Source organism: Amblyomma americanum, chromosome 7 (genome assembly GCF_052857255.1).
Source record: "Amblyomma americanum isolate KBUSLIRL-KWMA chromosome 7, ASM5285725v1, whole genome shotgun sequence".
NCBI classification, from domain to species: domain Eukaryota; kingdom Metazoa; phylum Arthropoda; class Arachnida; order Ixodida; family Ixodidae; genus Amblyomma; species Amblyomma americanum.
In genome coordinates, this window is record NC_135503.1 from 113,684,911 (window position 1) to 113,698,636 (window position 13,726).

At 43.8% G+C, this 13,726-nt stretch overlaps 1 long non-coding RNA gene across 1 annotated transcript; it reads left to right on the plus strand.

Moving 5' to 3' along the window:
* The first annotated feature begins 1,062 nt into the window (after positions 1-1,062).
* On the plus strand, positions 1,063-12,454 carry LOC144097398 (uncharacterized). The gene is made up of 3 exons (XR_013307004.1): positions 1,063-1,162; positions 4,861-4,900; positions 12,112-12,454. It is a non-coding gene; the product is annotated as an uncharacterized LOC144097398 (long non-coding RNA).
* Positions 12,455-13,726: the final 1,272 nt, after the last annotated feature.

Consider the following 13,726-nt stretch of genomic DNA (forward strand, 5'->3'; position numbering starts at 1 on the left):
CAGGCGCTGGCCCCGTAGGGTCCTGTGCGGCCGAAGCTGCTCTTCCCGAGGAACGCCTCACGATTAACCATTAATTTAACTGCCACCTATCAGAGTGGTTAGTTTGCTGACAATCCGGTTGGTAGGTACTGATGAGGCCACAAGGTCACGAGAACTATAGACAGCCCACCAAGGTTGCTTCTCTGGCCGTCCGAGCCATCCTACGGCACCTTATGTATTCCTCACAACACCGACAATGCCGACACCGAATCTTCTGGGTATCGGGGCCTTTAACGCTATCGGGTTGAAATAAAAAAATAAACATCCCCTATGCTCCTTGGTTTCAGTGACTGATGGCTTCGGTCATGTATCATAACGAGCCCCTCTTTTTCATTGCCTTGTCTGCTATCTAGCAGACGTCTTTTCTGGGTGCCTCTTCATATTATTTTCTAAGTACACTCTTACTATTTTCACCCGGCAGGGTGTCATTATACATGTACATGCTACGATGAAACCTTGACCGAAATGTCAGAATGATGCTATACTGAATAATTTTTTACCAGCCAAAGAAGACGCATACGCAGGAGAGAACCACACAGAACAACGACTGGTGTATGCATCTTCTTTGGTTGGTAAAATATTCTTCAGCATGCATAATAAGCCTACCACTCAGCCTTGCTTCAGTAATGCTATAGTGCGGTTTTCTTATTTTTATGTTGGCGATGTCACAGAAAGCATGTGTGTCATGAAGTTAGAAATATAAATAAATACTTTAATAAGTGCTGTTTATCAGGAACGACAAGTGGATCTCATAGAGCAGCAAGTGAATATGTGCAAAGTAATGCCGTTGATTTATTATTTAGATACATCCGAATAATATCCCCTGAGTGTCATCGCATCGAACATTTTCTGGCCGCTGAAATACAGCTGGAAAATGTTCATGGACTGCTTTTCTTGTGTAATACCTTTTAGGTTCTTTTGCTGAATTAAGAGTGAGTGCGTTATCTTTATTTGATTTTCTGCCTCTCCTACGGCCTAGAATATAGATATATAAAAGCGGAACAATCGGCGTAGCCCGAACACTCTTCGATGAAGCCGTGAATTACACTGTACAGCAGTTTGTATCGAAGATGAAAGCTGCTTTGTTGTTACTTCTGTCGATCATAGGTTCCCTCCGCAAAGAGTGAGTATGGGCGTGTTAAAAAGAGAAGAAACCAAACTGTCTTTCTTAATTGAAATGTTTATGTATTAGATTTATACTAAACATATAGCAAAGTGCGTGTATCAAACAGGATTTCAGAAAAGCGACGTTAAGGAGTTGATAAATTACAGACTAATCAGCTTACGGTCCGCTGCCTAAAATGTATTTACTATTGTAATCACAGGTAAAATCAGCACAATCTTAGACTTCAATCAACGAAATGAAGAGACAGGCTTTCGTAAAGGATGCTCTACATAAGACCATATTCACAATATCAATCGGGTGTTAGACAAATGCACAGAGCATAACCAACCCCTATATATAGCGTTAATTGATTACGAGAAACTGTTTGACTCATGGGAAGCCGCATCAGTCCTGCAGGCACTGCGGAATCACGGTGTACATGAGTCTTAAGTGAAAATACTGGAAGGTGTTTATAACGACTGCACAACTACCATTTTCCTTCTTAATGTCCGGAATAAAAATCTAATAAGAAAGGGTGACAGGCAGGGAGACACGTTCTCGCCAATTATATTCACCGTCTATTTACAGGAGGTGTTCCGAGGCTTAAATGAGAACAATTTGAATAAGAGTTAATGTATAATACTTAAGTAGCTTGCGACTCGCTGATAACATTGTCTCGCTAAGTTACTGAAGCGACGAGCTGAAAAGTATGATAACTGCATTAGACAGGCAGAACAGAACAGTAGGTCTTAAAATGACATGCAGAAAACATAAGTACATTTAAACAGCCGCGCAAAGGAACATTCCTTAAGAGTTAATAGCGACTTGCCGGAAGTGGTAAGGGATAGATATCTATTAGACAAAAAAGTTGGGCTTGTTGGTGTCGCAGCTAGTGGTCGCAGCCAGTTGGTGTCGCAACCACATGTAACATCCAGTGGTAAAGCATTACTTATGGCAGGTTTTGGCCGCTGACATGTATTTTGAGAGGGAAATAACCAGATGAATTAAAAAAGGGGCGGAGCGCATATCGCAGGTTCTCTCAGATAATGAATGGCAGTTTATCAATATCCCTGAAACGAAAATTATGAAACAGCTGTATCTTACCGGTACTCACCTACGGAGCAGGAACGTGACGGCGAACGAAAAGGGTTCATGTTAAGTTAAGGACAACGCCGCGAGCTAGGGAAAAAAGTAATAGGTGTAACGTTAAGAGGCCGGAAGCGGGCAAAGTGGGTGAGAGAACAAACGCGATTTAATGACATCCTAGTCGCAATGAAGAGGTAGAAATGTCCTTGGGAAGAACATGTAGTGCGAAGGCAAGATGGATGAATGGAGGGAGGGCAAGCATGGAAGGGAACGGCAGAAAGGTAGGCGGGCAGATGAGATTAAGAAGTTTGCAGGCACAAGGTGGGCGAAGCTGGCAAATGACAAGGTTAACTGGAGCGGCACTATAGAGGCCTTTGCCCTGCAGTAGTGGGTGTAGTCAGGCTGATGATGATGACGATGATCAATGATATAAAGCAACTAAGTCAAGAAATAGAATGTACATTAGCGGCTCAAATATATCGACATTTTACACCCGTTTATGACGAGTGTCCGTGTAGGTTTGAAACTGCGTGATTTACATCCCACTTCGACCGCAATGGGGAAAAGACGCTGTACTGTGCAATGTCTGTGCGGGATAAATAAATATTACGAACTGGTCTAAATTCACAGCTCTCCACTACGACGCCTCGTACCCTATTGGCAGCAATTGGACGGCAAACCCCGCCTACAGTACCACACCTTGGATTACCTTTGTAATTCATATAAACGTTTTCATTGAACCCAGACCTACCATGTACGACGTCCTAACTGGGAACATTTTTTGTCTAGTACACTCTTGCGTAATTTCGCAACAGTTCTTGAGTGTTGCAAGCTCAAAAAGTTGATTGAGCACGTTATTTTTCGCAGGATGCTTGCCAATACAACAAAACTGCTAATATAATCTTTTTAAAAAGTTACTGAGTGACTTAAGTAAGTGCTTGCGAGCAACTCTGGCGGAAAGAAAACCATCCTTCATGATGTGCTTGCAGACCCGTTCTTGCCGTCGTCGTCCTAATCAAGCGGTTATGGTCACAGAGCCTATGTAATGGTGTAATCTGAACCTTCTCAGCCTTAGTTTGACAACTAAATTAAAAACAACTGACCAGCTGTTCGGAGCGCACCGGAAAAATTGCGCAACTGTTCTCTTGGATTTGAATGAAATGCGGTTTTTTTTTTTAAAAGCCAGCGTTAAATAAATTGGAGCAAAAAACGTTTTCTTTGGTTGCCGGTGATTAAAACTCTAAAGCGACTCAGGCTGTGAGGGACGCCGTAATGGAGGGCTGTGGATAAGTTGAAACACCTGCGGTTCTTCAAACTATGCTGACATCGCACACTAGACAGGCCTCTATCATTTCGTCTGAATCGAAATGAGATCGCCGCGGCACGGATGGAACCCGCACCATTCAGGTCAACAGTCGAGCACAATAGCCACTGAGCCACCGCGGCGACTAGAGAAAAATTATTCGAGTACGTGTTAAATCGGCTGGGCCCAGTGACGCGATATAAAATGCGTGCGATGTCGGTAACGCATAGCTTCAACTGGCTGCTAAGTTCTTGAAGGCAGGTGCTATCTTGTGTCCTGCAGATAAAATATTAACATTTTTGATCGAATCGATACCTTATTGCAGGTAATATTGTCATTATAAAAAGAGAAGATGTTCCCTGTGCGAAAACTGCACATAGCCAATGCCAGGGGCATTAGTGCATGATCTTTCGGCACTGTGTTCAATGAATTTTTTAATAAATTCCATGCGTCAACAAGCCCCATGCCTCGAATCGTTTAACCTTTCCCTTCTCGTCTTTCAGAATTGAGCTTATTAGAACATTCACTATTCACACAAGCATTTTGAATATCTATTTCGGCAGAATTTTGTGTCTAATAATACTATTTCTGCTATGTGAACACGACGCAAGAAATTATTATTGTGAACAAAATTCTAAAAGTTATCACAAAACACTGCGTTTGTGACCACACTAGAGTTTGTGCTGGCAGTCTAACCGGACATTAGTTCAAGTGTTTAACAGCGAACTCTGTGCTAATATGAACTGAGTATTTCGTAGTCTTTTATTCTGTTTTTGCGCCATGCAGCGTTAACAACCTTCACCACGTTCACAAGAAAGATTTTTTACTAAGAATACTGGCGTAGAGCGCAGGTGTTTGGAGCTTCCAATAGGATGCAAGAGTATCGCACGTTAATTCAAACATGGGCCACCAACAGCCTAAAAACAGGCCAAAACATTGTCGACATTTCACGATAATCATCTCTACTATCAGCCGTACTATTAGGTTAATTAAGCGATAATTATCCCTAGCTGTTTCAAAGACGTAAATATTCCAAAAAGGCAAAAATTTTAATGCGCCCTCTGGGGGTTACGTGAGCAAGGCTCTTGTTAAACTCGCAGCTAGCACGCAGATAGGTGGTGGTTATGCTGGTGGAGTAGAAAACCAGTAGGGATATAAACCGCACTGTTGCCCCTAGGTTGAAGTGCATAGATCGGAATGTCATGCGAAAAACTTCCTCGTGGGGCTTCTTTCACGATATTGTGTTGGACAAGTTTACATATGCTCACAAAAACAGCACTGTCTGTTCCTAAAAGATTTTACCCGCTCTCTGCCCATTCCATTTCAGAGCCACCGGTTCACAGTCTGTAGATGTATGCGCCAAACGGGTAAACATTTTTATTTTTTATTTATTACTTCACACAGTATGGACAAAAAAACTCTAAAGCTGGAGCCCTGTGTCAGCACAAAGTTATGTGTCTGCGGAAACGTATTACAAAACATCTTAGACATCCACTGCGAAGGGGTAGGACAATCCTATATTTGAGTGAAGAATTAATACACTCCTGAATTCTTCCCTTGCAATTTTGGTACGAGAATTCCCTCACCTAAATTGTTGCAGTAAAGACTTTCAAGCTCAATAACTCATTAATTTCAAAGTGTGTATACATTTTGTTGCAATAACCTTGTGGAAGTATTCAGGCCACATTCAAATTCTTGGAAAACTGCTGCATGCTTTATTATTGAACCTCAGTTGTTATTATTGCTTAGAGTTTTGAGCAGACAAGTTAAATGTTAAGGGGGCCCGCTATAACATACAAGACGAAGCTAACAGTCACTGAAGCAAAGGAGCATTTGGGATATTTTTTTAATGTGCGAATTCCTCGAGCAGAGGTTAATATCGTAGTTAATTTAAGGATAGTGGATTAAAAGCAGAAGAAAAAATGGCCTGGCTTAGCTAAGGTTAAGCCTAGGATGCGAAGCATAATAGATTTGTGAAAGGGATTCGGTATCGCCTGCCCGTAAGTCAGGTTAGTCTCTTCGTTGTTTAGCAATCTCCTGGAGGAGCAGGAGTTAGCCTTGGTGGTCGCGGCCGCGCGGCGACCGCGCGAGTTGAGCCCCGTTTCTCCACAGCTGGCGTGACGTCAGACCACGCGCTCGGCTGCAGCGCCCCTAGCGGGAGGAGCGGGAGTTAGCCTTGGTGGTCGCGGCCGCGCGGCAACCGCGCGAGCTGAGCCCCGTCTCTCCTCAGCTGGCGTGACGTCAGACCACGTGCTCGGCTGCAGCGCCCCTAGCGGGAGGAGCGGGAGTTAACCTTGGTGGTCGCGGCCGCGCGGGGACCACGCGAGTTGAGCCCCGTCTCTCCTCAGCTGTCGTGACGTCAGACCACGTGCTCGGCTGCAGCGCCCCTAGCGGGAGGAGCAGGAGTTAGCCTTGGTGGTCGCGGCCGCGCCAGGCTGGGCTATGGTTGAGCTAAGTAGTGTCCCTATTATGCTTCGCATAAAAACTATCACATGCCACCGATGGGTTCCAAACCCACGTTCAAATTTCGCGCTCGATGCTCTTACCAAGCGAGCTAGGGCGACGGTTGTCCATTCTTCAGTTTTTGAGAGGTATTTATGTGTTGTGTTTCCCCAGCGCATCCCTAGTCCATAGCGGCGGTCGTCGTGCGTCCTGTATCACCGCGATTGGCACGTAGGAACGTGATCGAATACTGAGGTCAGAAGCTGTGCGGACAACCCTCTTATGCTCCTTATGATGTCTGGAGTGCCAGAATCGATGCCCTAGTTGGCTATTGAGCTGACAAGGAAATTGAATAAATGGTCTCGTTATGACATACATGATGGATCCTAACAACCACGAAAGCCAGGGAGGATACGGAATGTTTTTTAAGGTATTATTTTTATTAACGGGAGATTAATAATGTAATTATTTTAAATATAACATGCTTATCCCCACCGGCGGTATGTCGTTGTTTATTATTCTATTTTCTAATCAATGATCTATAAAATAATTATCCTATTATTCTCACGTTGACAAAAATAACACATTAAAAATTCCTTCGTGTCCCATGGCTTTGTTCAATTTAAGTGCGGTGATGTATGTCATAACGAGCCCCTCTGTTCAGTTCTGTTGTCTGATCAATAGCTAACGAGGGCATCGATTCTGGTCGTCTAGACGCCATAAGTAGCATAAGAGCATTCTCACAAAGCTTGCGCCCTCACCGCTCGATCACGTTCCTACGTGACAATCGCGCTAATACACGAATTACTACGCCTGCCGCTATGGACGAGGGTGGCGCTGGCTAACACTCTCAAGTTTGGGTTACACTACACATAATTACTACCGAAAACAGAAGGTCGAACAGCCGTTCCCATAGCTCAGTTAGTAGAGCACTGGTCCTGGGTTCGGATCCCATCGGCGGCATGTGGTTCATTTATATTTAGCTCTCTAACCAATTATCTGTAAAATAATTTTCCTATTCATGTGCCATTCATGGACATTAAACAATGAAAGAAAACATCCCATTTGCTTGCTGCTTCGTTTCGATGAAGCTCCGGTTCTGCATGTGGGTAGAGTTTTGTTTCTTTATCCTTGACACTACCTTCAGCACTCATAAAATCTCGCATTGAAACCTCTTCCACGTGTTCAGCTGCTGTTGTGCTAATAAAACTTTGATTACTGGTTTAGCTGCCAATTTCTGGTGTGGTGAAACCAATTTTATCGTCGCGCTACACTGATATTCAGTGTCAGCGTTTTATAAATGTTTAAAGACCCAAGATTGGAGGCGGATTTCAATAAGCCAAAATGACCAAAAATTCGGTTTTTCTTACGTTGAAATAAGAATTTTTACAACTCGATTTCTCTAATGTCAAGGTGGTGGTGGTGGAAAGCATTTATTCGATACAGGTATAAACAGAGAGGGGTTAGGGGGCTTCCCTTAGAGGAAGCCTCCTGGCATACTAGGTGGAGTCCCTAGTCCGAGACCCCATTACTAGAAGCCGCCATCCGGGCTCTCTGGACCAAGGCCCGGTGGGCCTCGAGGTCCGACTTTACTCGGCACCATACCTCCGGCTACGCAAACACGAACAAGCCAATCTCGAAGCCATTTTTCGAAAAATCGTTAAGCGGTCTCTGGGCGGACAGGTGACTACATCCTTCAGCCTCCTTGAGACCTTGTGTATGACCAACTCTTATCAAGAAATGAAAGAGGCGCACATCCTTAATCGGTACACGCGCCTCATGCAAACATCATCCGAACAAGCCCTCCTGGCCCGTTTGCATATACAACACTGGCCTAAGAAACAAGAGAGGGTCCCGGTACCCGAGCTATGGGGCTACCACGCCCTAGTACACCTTATCTCCTGTAAGATGGACACTCATACTCACGACGGTCGCCATACAGCCCGAACACACGGGCTCAGTAGTGATAGCGCTCCGCTGCTGACCCGAAGGACGCGGGTTCGATCCCGGCCGCGGCGGTCGAATTTCGATGGAGGCGAAATTCTAGAGGCCCGTGTACTGTGCGATGTCAGTGCTCGTTAAAGAACCCCAGGTGGTCGAAATTTCCGCTGCCCTTCACTAGGCGTCCCTCAGCCTGAGTTACTTTGGGACGTTAAACCCCATTAAACAACAAACTTTGGCGATCATAGAGCGGCTCTCCTTTGCAACACTGAACTTGAATGAGAGTGGTCATAACAGTATTGTAAGACTGGCCTTCGGCTTTGGAATCTTCAGAGGCTGGCGCTTAACGAAGAAGACGACGAGAAGTGCCGAACACTCCGAAGCTCGAGCGCCGAACGCTCGGTCCCTCGTGCGTGCTCTGGACTGAACGCTGCCTCTGAAGATTCCAAAGCCGAAGGCCAGTATTTTTAATATGCTTGAAACCTTCACGCATATTAACAAGGAAATAAAAAAAATTGCAAACCGCGTTCCGGCCTAAACATAAAACCCTAATGCAGTCTAACATTTAACAACAAATAGCTTGACGTACATCGCAATTACGCTGCAAAACTCATTTTGATAAAAAGCAGACGCTGCCACTTCTTATGTCTTCCTCCGAAGACGAAACAGAAATTACCACTTGTTGCTTCTACATCTTAATGATATTTTGTCCCGGTATGATTTGGAAAGAACCGTTAACATATTTCTGTAAATAAAACGCTGTTATTAAAAAATTATTCAGAGAATAATCAAAAGAATATTTCAACGTGACTCAAAGGCGAAATCACTGGATATTTTTTTTTTCAACGTGAAAGTAGCTACCAGCAAATAGTTGCTTGCAGGTGCATTAGTTTGCATTGGAGCTTTCACTTTTCAGTCCATAAATTGTTACAAGAAGAACAGATGGTGGATATCCCTGGAACCAGAGTGAAGAAACTGCTTTAAGCACTACGGAAATTCTACAGCATTTAAATTTTTTTCTCAGCACATCAGTGGTTCAGCATTTAAGTGATATTTCCGCGTGCGTTTTTATGAATGCATAAGTTTGGATTCATCGTAGTATGAGTGCTGCACGTCATCAAAGGCCTCCTCCGCGTTTTCGCCTAAAACAGGTGGGTTCTACGTTAGCAAATATCAGGCGGCGTCTGCTTTTGGGACCAGAAGGATCACTAATAAAATGAATGAATTATTATTTTGGCACAAATGTTAATTTAGAAAATTTTGCGTGCAGTGAACAAAACATCAGTCCTCACACAAAACAAATATTAAAAGGATTGTCGTCAGTGTGTTTTGGGTACACCAAAGGGTATTCAGGCAGGCTATGCAGAGCAGTACCAAGCTGACTGTGGCTAGAGCGCCAGTACTGAAAGCAAATTCTTGGTCCCAAAGGCAGGACCCATGCTCAAAATCAACTGCTTTTTGGTCTCTTGAAAGGATGTCGTCAGGCTTTTCTCCATGTACGGAATACTGCAGCACGAGAATACGCTGCACGTGTAGCAGTTCAGAACAAAGCTGGAACGAGCGCCAATATAGACTAGACATTGTCTGAAATAGTAGATGAGGCAGCCAAGAAATACGCCAGAGCGCTTGTAACATCGAACATAAGAAGGCTGCTGGAAAAGACCGTGGTGATAAATTTGTACGGCAGGTGACACCTGAGTTTCATTTCTGCAATTATTTTCCTTTTTAATTTGCGGTTTCCTGAATAAACGTGACGAAACATTATGCAGCAGATCGGCAATGCAATCCTTTAATCGTGTTTGCTTTTAGCAGCGTTGTTACAGAAAATATTAGTTTTTGAAGAGAACAGAATTGCAGGATTCAAGCAAAAATGCAAGTAGCCTTCTGTAGACAAAGCCACAACCGTGGTATCCTGCCAGTCGATGTTGTCACTAATTTCTAACAACTCTAATATGCATAAGACCTGTATTGCGGGCCTCTCCCTAAGCATACCGTAGATTAAACGCCGCAGCCACTCCTTATCCACGTTTCCACAACTGAATTGCATTTTGCACAGCCATGTCCCCTCAAAACGCGCACTCTAAAGCGGAAGCCTAGTTCTGCGGCTTGAAGGATTTGGCTCCATCTAAGCAAGAACCATCAATATTTCGTCTCCTACAGTACAGTTTGAAGCACACGTCACATTACACAGCGTACACAAGCTCAGAAATATAAATTTGCCTTCATATCAACGCCTATATTATTCACAAAGACTGCGCGCCATTCGCACTATTGAACTCCCAGGGATACCTGGGGACTTGATTGACTACTTTATCAAACCTTTCAAAACTATAGATATACTTGGAGTTAATAAACTGGCAGAAGATTGTGCGAGGAATGCAGACGCGGCCACCTAAGATTCTCTGGCGAAGCAATATATCGTTTAATAAAATGGCCCTTTAAAAAACAAATATAGACGATCAAATGGATTGATCCATTGATCCAGGTGGTCGAAATTAGTGCGTAGCCCTCCACTACGGCACCTCTTTCTTCCTTTCTTCTTTCACTCGCTCCTTTATCCCTTCCCTTAAGGCGCGGTTCAAGAGTCCAAGGATATATGAGACAGATACTGCGCCATTTCCTTTCCCCAAAAAACCAATTATTATAATTAGAATGGAAGCTTCTAATGACACTTAGGAAGGGAAGTTCCAAAGGAAAGTCGTGGAAAAATCTTTCAGCGCCCTTAGTTTGGTCGTCGCATCAAATACATTTTGATGATGATTATGGATTTTTATAGCGCAAGGGCATCTGTGGCCAAAGAGCGCACTGGCACACGATGTTTTCAACTACTCAACGTTGGGTCAAGGACCCATTTTCTAAGCATTTCACCCTACATAAGCCGGACAGCAGGCCAGGGGAAAGGTTGTACCCATTATATCACAAGTGGGTACCCGGCGGCGCTGGGGATCGAGCCCCGCACCTCCCGCATGCGAAGCTGATGCTCAACCACATCGCCACCGCTGCGGTATAAAACAAGCACTTATGTATTAGTCACCGGTCTGTCTCTTTTTATGTCGACAAATATCCTTTCTTTCAAGTGTATCCTGTTATGTATAGACATAACTAACCCGCTGAAAGGTGTAAAGGCGTTCGCAGAGTATAAAATGGGATAGATCACGCACGAATGCCAGATTCTATAAGAAAGAAGACTGCTGGCAATTGGTTGCCCGTTGTAGAGAGAACTTGATAGTGTGAAACTATCCAAGGAACAAAATATATTTGTTTTTCACACTTCAATCCGCTCGCACTTCTTGTTGAGCGCAGAATTTAAATTTCGCCAAGGAACGAAAACTCAATCCCACGGCTGCGGTTGTTTAGAGCTTTTATATTACAGGAACTCTGAAATATATGTTACCATTAAAATAACAGCACGAAACCAGCGGTCGCTGAGTTTTTCGAAACAAATGAGCATTGTTTTCTGTACAGGATGTTTCACCTAAGATTTTGCAAGATGTTTCAAAATAGGCTTTTTGAGATAGAAGACCGTTTTTTTTTCGGCATAACAACACCGTACTACACTACTGTACTATAACGCTGGCAACGCCATATCGACCAAAGTGCTCTTCTAACTCAAAAAGCCTATTTTTGAAAATTGTGCAAAGGCTCAGGGGAAACACTCTGCATGCCTCCCTTCTTTCAAAATATAGTACCTTTAAGAGAAAGCATTTTGTTTCCGAATGTCGTAGAATAAAAACTACTCCCCAAAAGTGCCAAGAACTGGAAAGAACTGCTGAATACATAGGTATGCTTTTGTAGTACTGCCGAATAATGCAATATGCATAAGAATAATCGACTACTTAAGCGTTGTGAGAAACTGTTTTGCTACTTTTGCTCTTTTTTGCCTTTTTTAGAACAGCATATTGTTTTTGATAGAACTACCTTGTGTATCGCTTGGCTAAGAAGTATCTGTAAAACTTTGAAATTTTTCAGCATGGGGGTAGCTGTTTTCTACGCAGTGCATTTCTCTTCATGTAACGCAAGGAAAGTATTTGTGAACTCTTTAGAAATAGTCACTAAATGGTGGATGAAGACTTCTTTTCATGTGGTTACATTGTTGTGAACTGGCTGCTTATACGGAGCACCCTCTCGCCAAAGCCAAATATACTTTGTTTCACATAAAAAAATAATAAAAATGAATTTATTTTTGTCCAACCAGTGCGGCAGCAGACTCGGACTATATTGTGACTATGGTTGTTCCTGCGGTGAATATTACTACGGAGAGGGCGTCTGCCATATCAAGCCTGGTTTCACTCAGGAGCAGGTTGCTGCGGCTATTGACGCAACTGCTGTGGTGGAAGCCGTCACTCAAATCTCTGGGGATCTCGTAAAAAAGGGCATGAGTAAGATGGGTAACGTCAAAATTAAGCTGCCAAAATTAAAAATGACTCGATTCGGTTTGAGCAAAATAATGAAGATAATTAAAATCATAAAAAGACTACTTCGCTTTCGCGGCTAGCAACCTGACTTTTACCTCCTAATAAAGAGATGTTCCATTAAAATGCAGTGGTTTTGCGTGCCTTTAGAGTTATACTTTCGCCTGCAGGCGTGGGAACTTCTCATTTAACCAACTTTCTGTTGCTCTGCAGCCAAATCTAGGCAGTAAAAGGAAGGTTGTTCCAAGGAAAAATAGAGAGATGGTGCGGGGTCACATGGGATGAGGTTGATCACTCCCCACCTCACGCGCGAAAATACCCGTCTCCTTCGCTTTCGCTTTAAATTTGGCTCCAGAGGTGCATATAGTTGACCCTGAAGTATGAATGGGTATTTTGGTGACTAAGTTTAAAAACCACAGACACAGCGCTTACAGTATAGCCGCGATTCATAGCAGTATAGCACAGATCATTTTCTTTCGGCTGTCATTTAATAAGGCATAAAACACTTGCTAATTTAAGGCAGTGTTTTCTCAACACGGGCCCCTGCGCTCAAGGGCTTACTGATGGCTTTTTTTGGAAATAGTGGAAATAGCAGTACCAGCGGCTCACTGACCAATATTAAAAATTATCGCCCGCATCGCAAAGGCTTCACTGACACTTGACTCCTGAAATGTTCTTCCAAAATGTCGGAGACGGCAGAGTGGCAGGGTGAGGCTACTCAGATAATAAGTATCAGAGAGCACAAAACGAGCGCGCGCGCGCGCGCGCGCGCGCACGCACGCACGCACGCACGCACGCACGCACGCACGCACGCACACACACACACACACACACACACACACACACACACACACACACACACACACACACACACACACACACACACACACACAAGCGCGCACGCGCGCGCGCGTAAGTGGTACTTTAAAGCGGTGGCACCCTGGTGGCCATATTTCTCACCACTTGTGAAAAATAGATTTTGTCATGAAATATTTCTACTCCGCGCTCCGTGAGATGCAAATAAAAAAGTAAGCCTTCGTACAATTCACACATGAATTTCTCCAATTCCTTTGATAAATCTCTTTTGAGCCAATAATAAACTTTTTCACAATGTAACAAAAACTGACAAAGAAAGTTGTACCAAACGCAGCGTTTGAGTGCTTCGCCAAGTGCAGGTTGAAGCCTCGCAGCCACAGGGACTCCTTTCTCTTCTCTGCTGCCTGCGGACTCACGGGGACTTTCTGGTAAGGCGCTCAACAGTAACTATACGAGACTACGGCAAAGACAATAAATATACTCACTCTTTAAAAGGAACCTGCCGCCAGTTTTCGGCCTAGCTGCATCTTCTTTTTATCATAATTATCATTTTTCTCAACACACAGCCCTCTCAGAATTATC